Below are 10,973 nucleotides of genomic sequence, written 5' to 3'. Positions count from 1 at the left end.
ATGCTGGGCTGTGGGCACCTTGAGTCTTTTCAGTTCCCTAGAGCAGTTCAGCCTCCTTCCTAGAACTCCTTAGCTTTGTGGGCAAACACCAGACAGGGGAGATTCCTGCTCTTGCAGAAAGTGTTCCTGTTGTTTGTCAGGTGAGATTGGGGGTACGGGTCTCAGTTTTTTGTCCTAGGCCTTGAAATTACAGATGCTTAGAGGTAACTCCAGGCAAACATAAAAAGTAGAAAACCCAACTCAACCCTATGTCCCGTGGCCCTGCCGGTGGAGCTTGTAACTAGTGACAAGATATCATCACCCTGACTTTGTAAAATTGGGAAGTCAATAAAACTGAAGGCTCTTGCTCAGTTAACCTCTTTCCTCTTCCCAATGTCTGGTTCTGAGGAAGCCTTCCCTAACTAGGACTACCTACGTGAAGAAGACCATGCCGATTGGATCCAAGATGAACACGTGAGGGGAAGGCCCAGCCTATTACCTCTGACTTGTATGGCTCGGTTCAAACAAATAATCTGAACCACAGTCAGTTCACTTTTTGGAAATTTGTGCTGAGATTTTTCCAGTTGACCATGGGCCCTAGAACTAAAAGGTTATGGTGATGTAGACAGGGTCAGCATTCTGGATTAGGCTTCAGATGACCAAGCAGAGGAAACTTGTTTAGAGTGAAGAAAGGGGAACAGAAATGCAGAGAGAAACAGAAAGAGACAGAGACTAGCTGAGAGGCTGAAGTGTGGCTTTCCTTCCAGTTCCCAATCTGGGTCCCTGTGAGGACTGATTGTACCTTAGTTGAATTACATGAATTGCTGTCGCTGTTTTATTTTTACAGTACCCTGTCCTTCTTTCATTGGAGCCAACTTGAAGAATTTTGTTTGCAACCTCATGTAGTCTTATTGGAGACACTGCTGCAAAACAGGGAGTGAATTTGTATTCATTTTTCATTACTTCTGAAATATGTTGTTTGTGTTCCTGAGGATATTTTGGGGTTCCCCCCTCCCTTTTTAATTGGAAGAGGGCAGCTGAGAGGATGTATCAGAGAAAGATTATTTCTGGTGCTTCCTAAGATTTTTCTAGTTTTTATGCTTGCCTGGGGTTACCTCTAAGCATCCATATCTCCCACAATTTAAGATTTCCAGTTGCCTCCCTGAAGCAACATCTCCTGTCATCAGTGTTTTCTTTTCTTTAAAACAGAAAAACAAAACAACAGTGTTACTCTCAAGATTGGAAGAGCTGTTTCTAAAAAGGATCTTGGTCCCAGGTCTCCTTGATGCTATCACAATAGAAATGCAGAACAGACACCTACTTGGAGGAGAAAGAAAAATATTTCTGTTACGTGTTTAAACACAGATACACTTCAGATGCTGTTGTTATTATTATTCTACATTGATGGTCTTGCCAGCCTTTATGGTAGGAAGTAGAAGCACCTGGCTTACATTATCAGGTCTTGTATTCAGGACTAGTTCACAGGCATTTGGGCGGTGGATGTATGCGTGTTCAGGAAAGCAATATCTGGTCCTTACTGGAGATTTTTAAATTGATGTTCCCAGTCTTTTTCCTGTTGCATTTCCTTGAAATTGGCTTCTCTCTTCGCAGCTACTGGTACTGCTGACCTGGGTTGGTGTGGTCTTTCACCAAAAGGACACACAAAGCCAGATGTGTAAATCTTCTGAGGGACCCAGTGTCTTACAGTGGCCTATTGCTTGTGTGCCATTTTGTTTAATCTTTTAGTAATTAGTAATTTAGACAGGGCAGGATATGAGTATGTGCAGGTGGGGAGTTTCCAGCTCTGATCTTTTTCTCTGCCTTCTTTTCTTTGATGTTTGTGTCTATGTGCAAAACAAGAGAGAAGACTCCTGGATTCTGAGGAGGCTTCTGGGGACGAATCATCCACTTTTTGGAATGTTCACTGGTTATGCCAATTGGGGGGATTGTCGAGCCAGTCAATTTAGTGCCAATTAGAAAGCTACAGGGCTTCCTTGCTCTGAATAAAAAGGGCAAGAGTGTTTGGGGGACATAAGTTTTGAACTGGGTGTTATGAAAGTCTGTTAAAATATTCCATTAGTCTATGGTTGAATCTACTAAGGTCATGATTGAGGAATTCTGAGTGTGGCATCATTGACAAACCTGTAGGTCCCTGGCATCTTTCCAGTGCTAATGGATAATACTGCACTAAGGACGGTAAAGCCATTTGCCTTGCACTGCCTGATCCCCAGCTGGATCAGTGGAGAAACTTTGTTTCATCAGATGATCATTCTCAGAGGGACTGATCCAATCTAATCTGACCCCTGGCAGGGTGATTTATGTCACAGAATGCTGAGGTGTTATTTTATGATGGGACTGTATGACAACTACCCAGAGGTTTCTTGCCCCTGCCTCTCTCCTCCGGGTGAAACACCAGTGTCTACTGCTCTCCCTCACTCCCCACCCTGGATTGTTCAACTCCATATGTAGTCTCTGCACCAAGCTGGATGCAGAATTTAGAACTTCCTTTGGTAGCCTGAAAATAGCAGCAAAGACTTTATTCAGGAGAGATGGAGGAGGAGACTTAAACCATATACTCAACAGCAAATAACTTAAAATTCCCATTAAATAGTCTGTTCTCTCCAAAGTCTAATCTATCTAGTGTCCACCATCTTTGGCTGCCCTCTTCACTCTCCATCCACTCCCACCCCTGATTCTCTGTAATTTTCAAATTCTTCACATTTTCATCATATTGAGTAATTCAAATGTGATCAAACTCATTGTCAAGTTTACAGACCTGGATATGTTGAAATGTTCACAAAATTAAGGATCCTAAGGTCTCAGGACCCACACTCAAAAGGCAGATCAGCATTAGCATTTATTGCTTGGGATCTCATTCCTCAACCCATGTGCTTAATCTATGGATTTCTTTCCAATAAATGTAGGACTTTTCCCAAGAGGAAGTCTTATTCCAGCTTCTAAAGGCGGAAAATGTCCTCTATCCCATTATACTAGAAGCTGAAAGCAAAACTAGTCATTAGAATGTTGATCAGTATTCAGGTATCAGAGTGGAAATAGTTGAACGGCTCTCAGAGATTTCACTCTAAGTGAAGGGCAGGCCTGGCACTTTCCCTGCTGTGCTGGAGTGTGTCATTCCAATGACACTGTGACTGTGGCCAGATTCATGGGTGGGTGAACGCTAACCATCTCTTCCTTCCCAGCTCTCCTTCTGGGCTCCATTTACATTTTCTCCTTCTACTTAATCTGTCATTACAACATGTTTGTTACTTCAATACTTTCCCAATAGAGTCCTCTTCCGAATTTTGTGGATTGCATTGTGCATCAGTTGGTTGCTTTCTGATGGTAGAGAGGCACCGTTATCTCACCAGTTAGGGTTGCCACATCTCTCTTGTAGGGTACATTCCTTCGGGAAGCACTGTTGGCAATCACCAGTCTGCTCATAGATTCATTAAAGTTATCAGAACGGGGAGACACCTTGACAGCATCGGTCTTCCTTGTACTGAGGATGAAACTGAGGCTCAGAAGAATAAAACTACTGTTCAAGTTCACATAGTTGGTGTTGGAGCTAGGACTAAATTTCAGGTCTTTTGATGTTTAGTTGATGTGTTTCTAACCCACCTGGCCGTCTTCTTATCAGCCTAACTTGTGGTTGTCCTTTTCTTCAGTGTCTCTGTAATTAGAGCTGAAGTTCCTTGATAACAGGAACTGTGTCTTCTCTAGGATATGGTTAGGTTCTTCCTGGGAACCCAGTACTGTTGTTTATCCATTTCAACAGACATTTTAGAGTATTCATTATATTAGGATGTAATATTTTGCATATACATGTAAACAATGTGTATGCATATACTAGTAGCATAATATATATTATTAGTATAGTCTATATAGTATATGATATATGCATATATAAGTATATAGTATATATGTGTGTATATATATATATATATATATATATATATATATATATATATATATATATATACAAACACTAGTGTTGGAGATGTAGAAGAAGAAAAAGACATACTTTCTTAAGAAGGCCACCATCTTTGAGAGCTGCTACAATAGAAATGGAGAGCAAGCATATATAAATACTAGGGAAGGAGACAGACATTTCATCTAGGGGCTCTGAAAGCTTTATGGAGAAGATAGGATTGGAGATCGGCCTGCAGAAGAAGAATTTTATCAGAGCAGTAGAAAGAAAGGCTTGTTAGTAGCAGCTTGAGCCAACAGAGGCAGGAGAGCACAAGAGTATAAGAATGGCCTGTAGATCGCTGTGGCTGATGCGTGTGAGCTGCCAATGGAAGGTTTAAGGTAGAAAAGGAGGACACTGTAGAGCACTTTGAGCATGAGACGTGGAACATGCAAGGACAGTGCAGTAATGCATTTCTCTACCATCTGCCTGAGACAGAACCTGGCTGAGAACAGACATGCTGTAAACATGTGTGTTTGTGGAATAGATGAATAATTATGCTGTGGTTCCATTGATGACAGAAATTATGGTATCAGAGGCAGTATATTGTTGAAGAGCATAGATTTTGGTTTAATTCCTAGCTTTGCCAATTACAAGCTATGCAACCTGGGAAGTTTTTTTTTTAACCTCTCTGGACCTTATTTTCTTTCTTTTTTTAAAATTAAATTTATCTTTATTTTTATAAGTATTATACATGCTTCCTCCCCCGACTTTTTCCCCCCATTGACCCCCTCGACCCCACACCTGCCCGTCCCAGGCCTTCACCATGCTATTGTCTGTGTCCATGGGCTATGGACCTCAGTTTTCTTGCCTCTGAAATGGAGATGACAATAGTATCTACCTCATATGTTTGTTATGGTGATTAAATTAAGTAAGTTAGTAAATACAAAACACTAACAATTTACAATAGTTTCATAGTCAGCACTATATTACTTAATCATTTGTATTATTATAATTATTACTGACTTTGTATGCTGTCAAAATAGGGAAAACCTGTCTTCTCAAAAATGTCTTTTACTACATGCCCTATGTCTGAAATTCATCCATTAGGCTTTCTTTAAAAATTCAAAGGTCTTAACTAAAATACATATGCAATTAGAAAGTCAGCTGTAGGTATATTAGTCATTAACACATTTGCAAAAATTCAGTTAGCTAATAGAGTCCAGAGGAAATGAGCCAAGTCAAGAGAATTAATAATAGTACAGCTAAATAAGCCACTTATCTAGAGGGAAAGAGACTTATGAAAAATACAGCTGCCCAGACTCTAGCAGTGTTTTACAAACTTTATGTTCTGGGAAGGCTCTTAAGAGGTTCCATTAATGTTTTATGACATTTCATTTAAAAATGATGTAAGCTATTAAAAATATGTCCTGAAAAATAACATAAACACAGTACCAAATATTAAAAAATTGGAAATTACCCATATGTTATCATTTGCTATCAAATTAATGCACTTTTGTGTAGATCTTATAGTACAACTTCTTCTGAATCTACTATTGAATTGAAAAATTTCTTAGATTGTAAGGTACGTTGGGAAGTAGTTGCAAATGGTGTCTCTTTTAAAACAAATCTTTTTTAATCAAACTTTTTTTGATATTTTGTAACTAAAACAAAATACAGAAAGCCACTGGATGATAAGGTTTATAGAAGAATGCCAGTATTTTCCATACCTCCCCATTTAAAACATCATTGTTCTGACTTAAGACTGAATCTGATTTTTTTCTCTCTCTCCTTCAATTCAGCAATGTGAGTGTGGATTTGGCTTGTCCCCAAGGCCTGCCGTCCTCTGAAGCACCCAATTTTAGGGAGCCTTCCCCAGTGCCTGAGATTTATGAGCCTGAAGAAAACTAAGCATCCTTGCAGATGTCATCTGCTGAGACACTCCACACGAGACTGTCTCTCCTCTTCCTTCCTCCATGGGTCTGCTTATTCAGAATAGCTCTGATCCTTCCAGCAGTCCCGGAGAAATACTAGCCACTTCTGTAGAGAACAGTACAGGGAAGAAGAAAGCCCAGGTCAAAAAACAGAAATCAGAACCACCTTCTCACAGGCCCCGCTCTGTGTGCCCTGAGAGATTTCAGAGACAGAAATGTCTCAGCCGCCAGCAGACGCAAGAACTTTCCAACATCCTGAACCTTAGCTACAAGCAGATTAAGACCTGGTTCCAGAGCCAGAGAATGAAATGCAAGAGTTGGCAGAAATACAACGGGCCAAAGAATAGCAACCGTGTGGCTTAGACGAGCTCAGCACCCACTGAGTACCTGGGCCTCTCTTCCTGTCAGCAGGAAGGCCCGGGGAACCTTTTGGAAGCCTTTCACTGTGGAGCAACCTGGACTGCAGTAACCTAACCTGGAGCCACCATTCCTGGAATAGCCCTTCTTGGACCTACCACTCCTGGAGGAGTAAGACCTGGTGCCCCCAAGACTGGAATACCCAGGCTCAGAACAACCAGGCCTGGAGCAATCAGTTCTGTAGTTATGGAGGGGATCCCTGCAGTCACAGATCCAGTTCCAGCAAAATCCTGTCCGTGATTTGGAGCCACCTTGGATGCAATACTGCAAACCCCTAAGTATTGTAGTACGTGGCCAGTCATGGATTTATTCCTAGATTCCTCCATGAACAAACAGCCTGACTCCACGGACATACAGCCATTAACATGGTTTGACGATGGGTTTATTATTCAATCTCGGTTTGGTCAGTGGTTGTATTACCTCTCCTAGGATTTTTCTATGTATCTCTGCCTTGACATGCTGCGTCTCATTATGCCTATTGTGCCAATTGGAGGGTTTAGGGTTGGGGATATGACTGGAGACTAATCAAAGAGGTTTCTGTAGCCTTGCTGCTGTAGACAAATGATAAAGGATGTCTCTGGCTATAGATAATTAGATATAATACTATTCTGGTTAATTCTAGATCTAGAATCTTAACTTCAAGAATAGAAAGTAAAAGTACAAAGGTATGTGATAAAGGGTTATTTGCATTTTCTGGGGTTGGGAAGTTTGTTAAAAACTTCAGTTCAGGTGAATGATTGAGCTGTAACACTCTGCACATATTTCCCCTGCCCCTGTTGCTGTTTTACTACAACCCCTAATTCATTTACTACTCAAATGTTTGTAAAAGTTGTTTTGTACTTTGCTGTATTATGATAATAATACCAGTTTGGATGGTTGGCTTATAAATTTAAATACAAATAAATAAAGTATCTATTTAAAAATAAGCCCAGCCGGGTGTGGCTCAGCGGTTGAGTGTCGAACCAGGAACCAAGAGGTCGCCGGTTCGATTCCTGGTCAGGGCATATGCCCAGGTTGTGGGCTTGATCCCCAGTGGGGGGCATGCAGGAGGCAGCCAATCAATGGTTCTCTCTCATCATTGATGTTTCTATCTCTCTTTCCCTTTCCCTTCCTCTCTGACATCAATAAAAATATATTTAAAAATAAATAAATAAATAAATAAATAAATAAATAAATAAATAAATAAATAAAACACCATTGTTATTGACTTCATGCTAGGTAAACGTCATTAATTTGTGATTATAAAACAAATGCCTATTAAAAATACCACTTTTATCACTTTCATGTGTTAAATTCTCTATATGATGATTTCATAGGAAAAAAGGGCTCCGTTAACAAAATGTTTAAAACCCATCAGTGAGGAAAGTGGCTTTGAACTTGGAGATGGGATAATGAGAGAAGAAAACTATCTGTGATGAAGCCTGAACAATGGTTACAGGAGAGGCCTGGTGCTGCCCTGAAGCCCAAGGATGCTGACTCATAATGGGATGTAGAACAGAACAGGAGAGCAGGGTACAACGGCTGGAACATTGTGAGTTTTTGTATCTCTGAGTTTATCATTTGTGGTTTTAGCTATTTCTAAATAATTCTAGAAGGACCATGACATGCAGCATGTTGTAATTTTACTGAGGCATAAGTTTTAAAAATAATTCTGTACAAATGCATTAGTCAGAAAAATGATAAGGTATTACAAGATAAAAGTTAAGGCATGAACTTGACAACTTGTCACCAGGCCGCAAGTGGGGTGTGGTTAGCAAGAAGCAACCCTAAGGAGGTGATCAATCTGTGATCAAAGCTTTCATCAGCCTCTCCATCCAGCTTTGTTCTGGACTGGCCTTGTTTGTACTCTAACTCTTTTCTATTGTGATAGAACCTCAATTTCTCTGTGAAAAAATGGCTCTGGAGTTCCTAGGAGAAATGCCTGACTCTAGGGAAAGGGCAGAAAATACATAAGGCGAACTGGGAGCATATTCTAGTGTCAGCAAGTAAAAAAGTGCTAAACAAAACAAAATGAAACACCAAAACCCACCACAATAATGGGGTGTGCCTAAGGACCAAAGTTGCAACAATTTGGTCCACAAAAATAAAGTCGTATTGAATTATAGCCAAAATATAAAATAAACATCCATGAGGCCATACTGATATAAACAAACTAGAGGCCCAGTGCACAAATCTGGGGTCCCTCGGCCTGGTCTGCAGGGATCAGGCCGAAACCGCTCTCCGACATCCCCCGAGGGGTCCTGGATTGCAAGAGGGTGGTTCTCAGGTGATGCACCCCGGAATTAGGCTCCCTCCTCTCTGGTTCCTGGTGCATCATAGCTACTGGTCGGAGCGCCTGCCTCCTGGTGGTCGTTGTGTGTCATAGCTACTGGTCAGACAGTTGGATGGTTGCTTAGGCTTTTATATATATAGATGATTAAATACATCAACAACTGGGGGTGAAGGCCAAATCTCCAGTCCATTAAATTCCAAATAATTCATATAAATACTCTGCCCTGCAGGAAGAGGAGCATAATTCTTTACTCCTTAAGTGTGGGCTGGGCTAGTGACTTCTTTACAAAGAGCATAGTATGAGAAAGGGGAGAAACAGTGGAGAAACTTGACAAACACAACCTTAGCCAGACAATCAAGGTCAACATCAGCAATAATAAGTCATGTTGATAGTATGGACCATGAAATGATGTGATGAAATGGCACTTCACCTCTGTGATCTTCCCCCTCACAACCCATAACTATCATCTAATCTTGAGAACAGGGGCAGACAAATTTCAATGAAAGGATATCTTACCAAATACCTGACTGGTATTCTTCAGAACTGTCAAGGTCATCAAGAAAAAGGTGAGTCTGAGAAACTGTCATAGCTAAGAGGAGCCTAAGGAGACAAGACAGCTAAACCTTGCACAAAAAAAAGGACATTTGGTGAAAACAAAGGAAATCTGAGTAAATATGGACTTTAGTTACTAATAATGAATCAGTCTTGGTTCACTAATTATAACAAATGTACCACACTAATGCAAGATGTTGATAATGAGCAAAACTTTGTGTGGATTGAGCATTTACTTGTTTTTTGTTTGTTTGTTTTTTTCTTTTAAAAATAAATCTAAGACTGGACAATACTCCAGTTCTGCCCTGAAATAAATTCTAAAATATAAAATCCCTTAATTAAAAAAAAAAAGTCCATAGAAAGAAGTGCAACCACTAATGCTGCCGATGGAGTGCAGAGATCTAAGGAATATGGTTCTAAGTAGACAGTAGAAGTTTCATGGGTCAAATTATATCTGGGGATTCATGAAGATCTGGGAATATATCCCTTTTGAATGTCAAGGGTTTATTGTTTTCAGTGGAGGTTCAGTAACTTTGACTTGAGTCAATACTTACCAGTTTCTTATTAACTTTCATCATGGATCCTGGCTTTTTCTACATACTACTATATCCTTTTTATGATTTGTCATGTCAGAGAGAAAAAAAAACTTTTCCTCTACCCTCTTAAATTTTGTACATGAGGCACTGCAAATGAAACTGACAAAAGACAGATTAGCAAGATAAAAAACAGATTTTTATTCACATACATAAGTGGCTTCCCAGAAAAATGTGACTAAAAATGGCAATTACAATTTGGGGCTTAGGTACCATGATAACAGGAGAAGGGGAGGGGAAAGAAGGGCACTCAAGGGAAAACAAATGACTCTTAGGAAAGATAAAGGAGCCCTTAGGAGAATAGATGGGAGATAGGAGAATGTTGTGAAATGTCTCTTTAGGTAATTTCTTATCAGAGTTACAGGTTTCTTGTTTCTGGTGATAGGAGTCCATTTTTGCTGGTTGTGAAACTTTGGGGGAAGGGATTTATGGCAGCTGAATTCCTTGGGGAGCTTTCTTTTAGGCAGATAAAAGGAATTTAGGAAAGCAACAACAGAAAACTTCAAAGCCCTCCTCACAGTGCTGTGTTCTGGATTCCTTGTGTAGCATGCAGAGAATGAAGGCTTCTCAAATGTCTCCAACACAACCTGTATTTTCCCTCATAAAGGAAACACCCTTTTGAGCTTTGGCAGGGTCTCTGGAGGGACCTGCAGGGTTGAAATGAATTGGGAATTAGAAATTTAGTTTAAGGCATGTCTTTCAATGTGGAGCCTTGATTAGAATTGGGTAAGGATCATGCTCCAACAGTCCAGGATTGGTGGAAAGAACAAGTAAGGTCTTCAAAATTGTGGGGCTTATACTGACTGACTGTCACTGAAGAGTTAATGGGCTGTTCAGATGTTCCTGACTAGAGTCTGCATGAATTGTGAAGTCACGTTAATGGAGACAATGGAATGATAAAGCCAAATTGGGGTAGAAGGTTAGGTGGGGGTTGGTGGTTGTATTTGGGGGGGTAGTTTTAGTGCTCCATGTCCAAAGCTGCATGTAGAGATAAGTGGTTTTGATTCTCAGATTTTACCGCAAGATTTAAAGAAAAAAACAATCCATATATAGTGAGCAAAAATAGGATTCATGCTCACCATACTTTCGCTGCTTGCTCTCTTAACTTGGTGATCTAGCATGGCTTGCCTTCCAAGTCCTACATTCAGATCATGGTTCCTTTGAATGGCAGTTTCATGGCAAGACTTTGAGATCCAATGGCTTTGTGGCCTGTGGCCCTATCATCTGATCACTAACTTGGGGCAGAACTGGCCATGGGACAGATTCTTAAGCCATTATCTCTGTCGTCTTATTTTTATTTTTAAGCAAAACAAATAATT

General features: G+C 40.3%; 1 pseudogene; it reads left to right on the top strand.

Moving 5' to 3' along the window:
- The first annotated feature begins 427 nt into the window (after positions 1-427).
- Positions 428-6,553, top strand: LOC132231900 (homeobox protein NANOG-like; annotated as a pseudogene).
- The last annotated feature ends 4,420 nt before the right edge of the window (positions 6,554-10,973 follow it).

This window comes from Myotis daubentonii, chromosome 3 (genome assembly GCF_963259705.1).
Source record: "Myotis daubentonii chromosome 3, mMyoDau2.1, whole genome shotgun sequence".
Taxonomy (NCBI): domain Eukaryota; kingdom Metazoa; phylum Chordata; class Mammalia; order Chiroptera; family Vespertilionidae; genus Myotis; species Myotis daubentonii.
The sequence above is the reverse complement of the archived record's forward strand: the minus strand, read 5'-3'. Positions and strand labels throughout refer to the sequence as shown.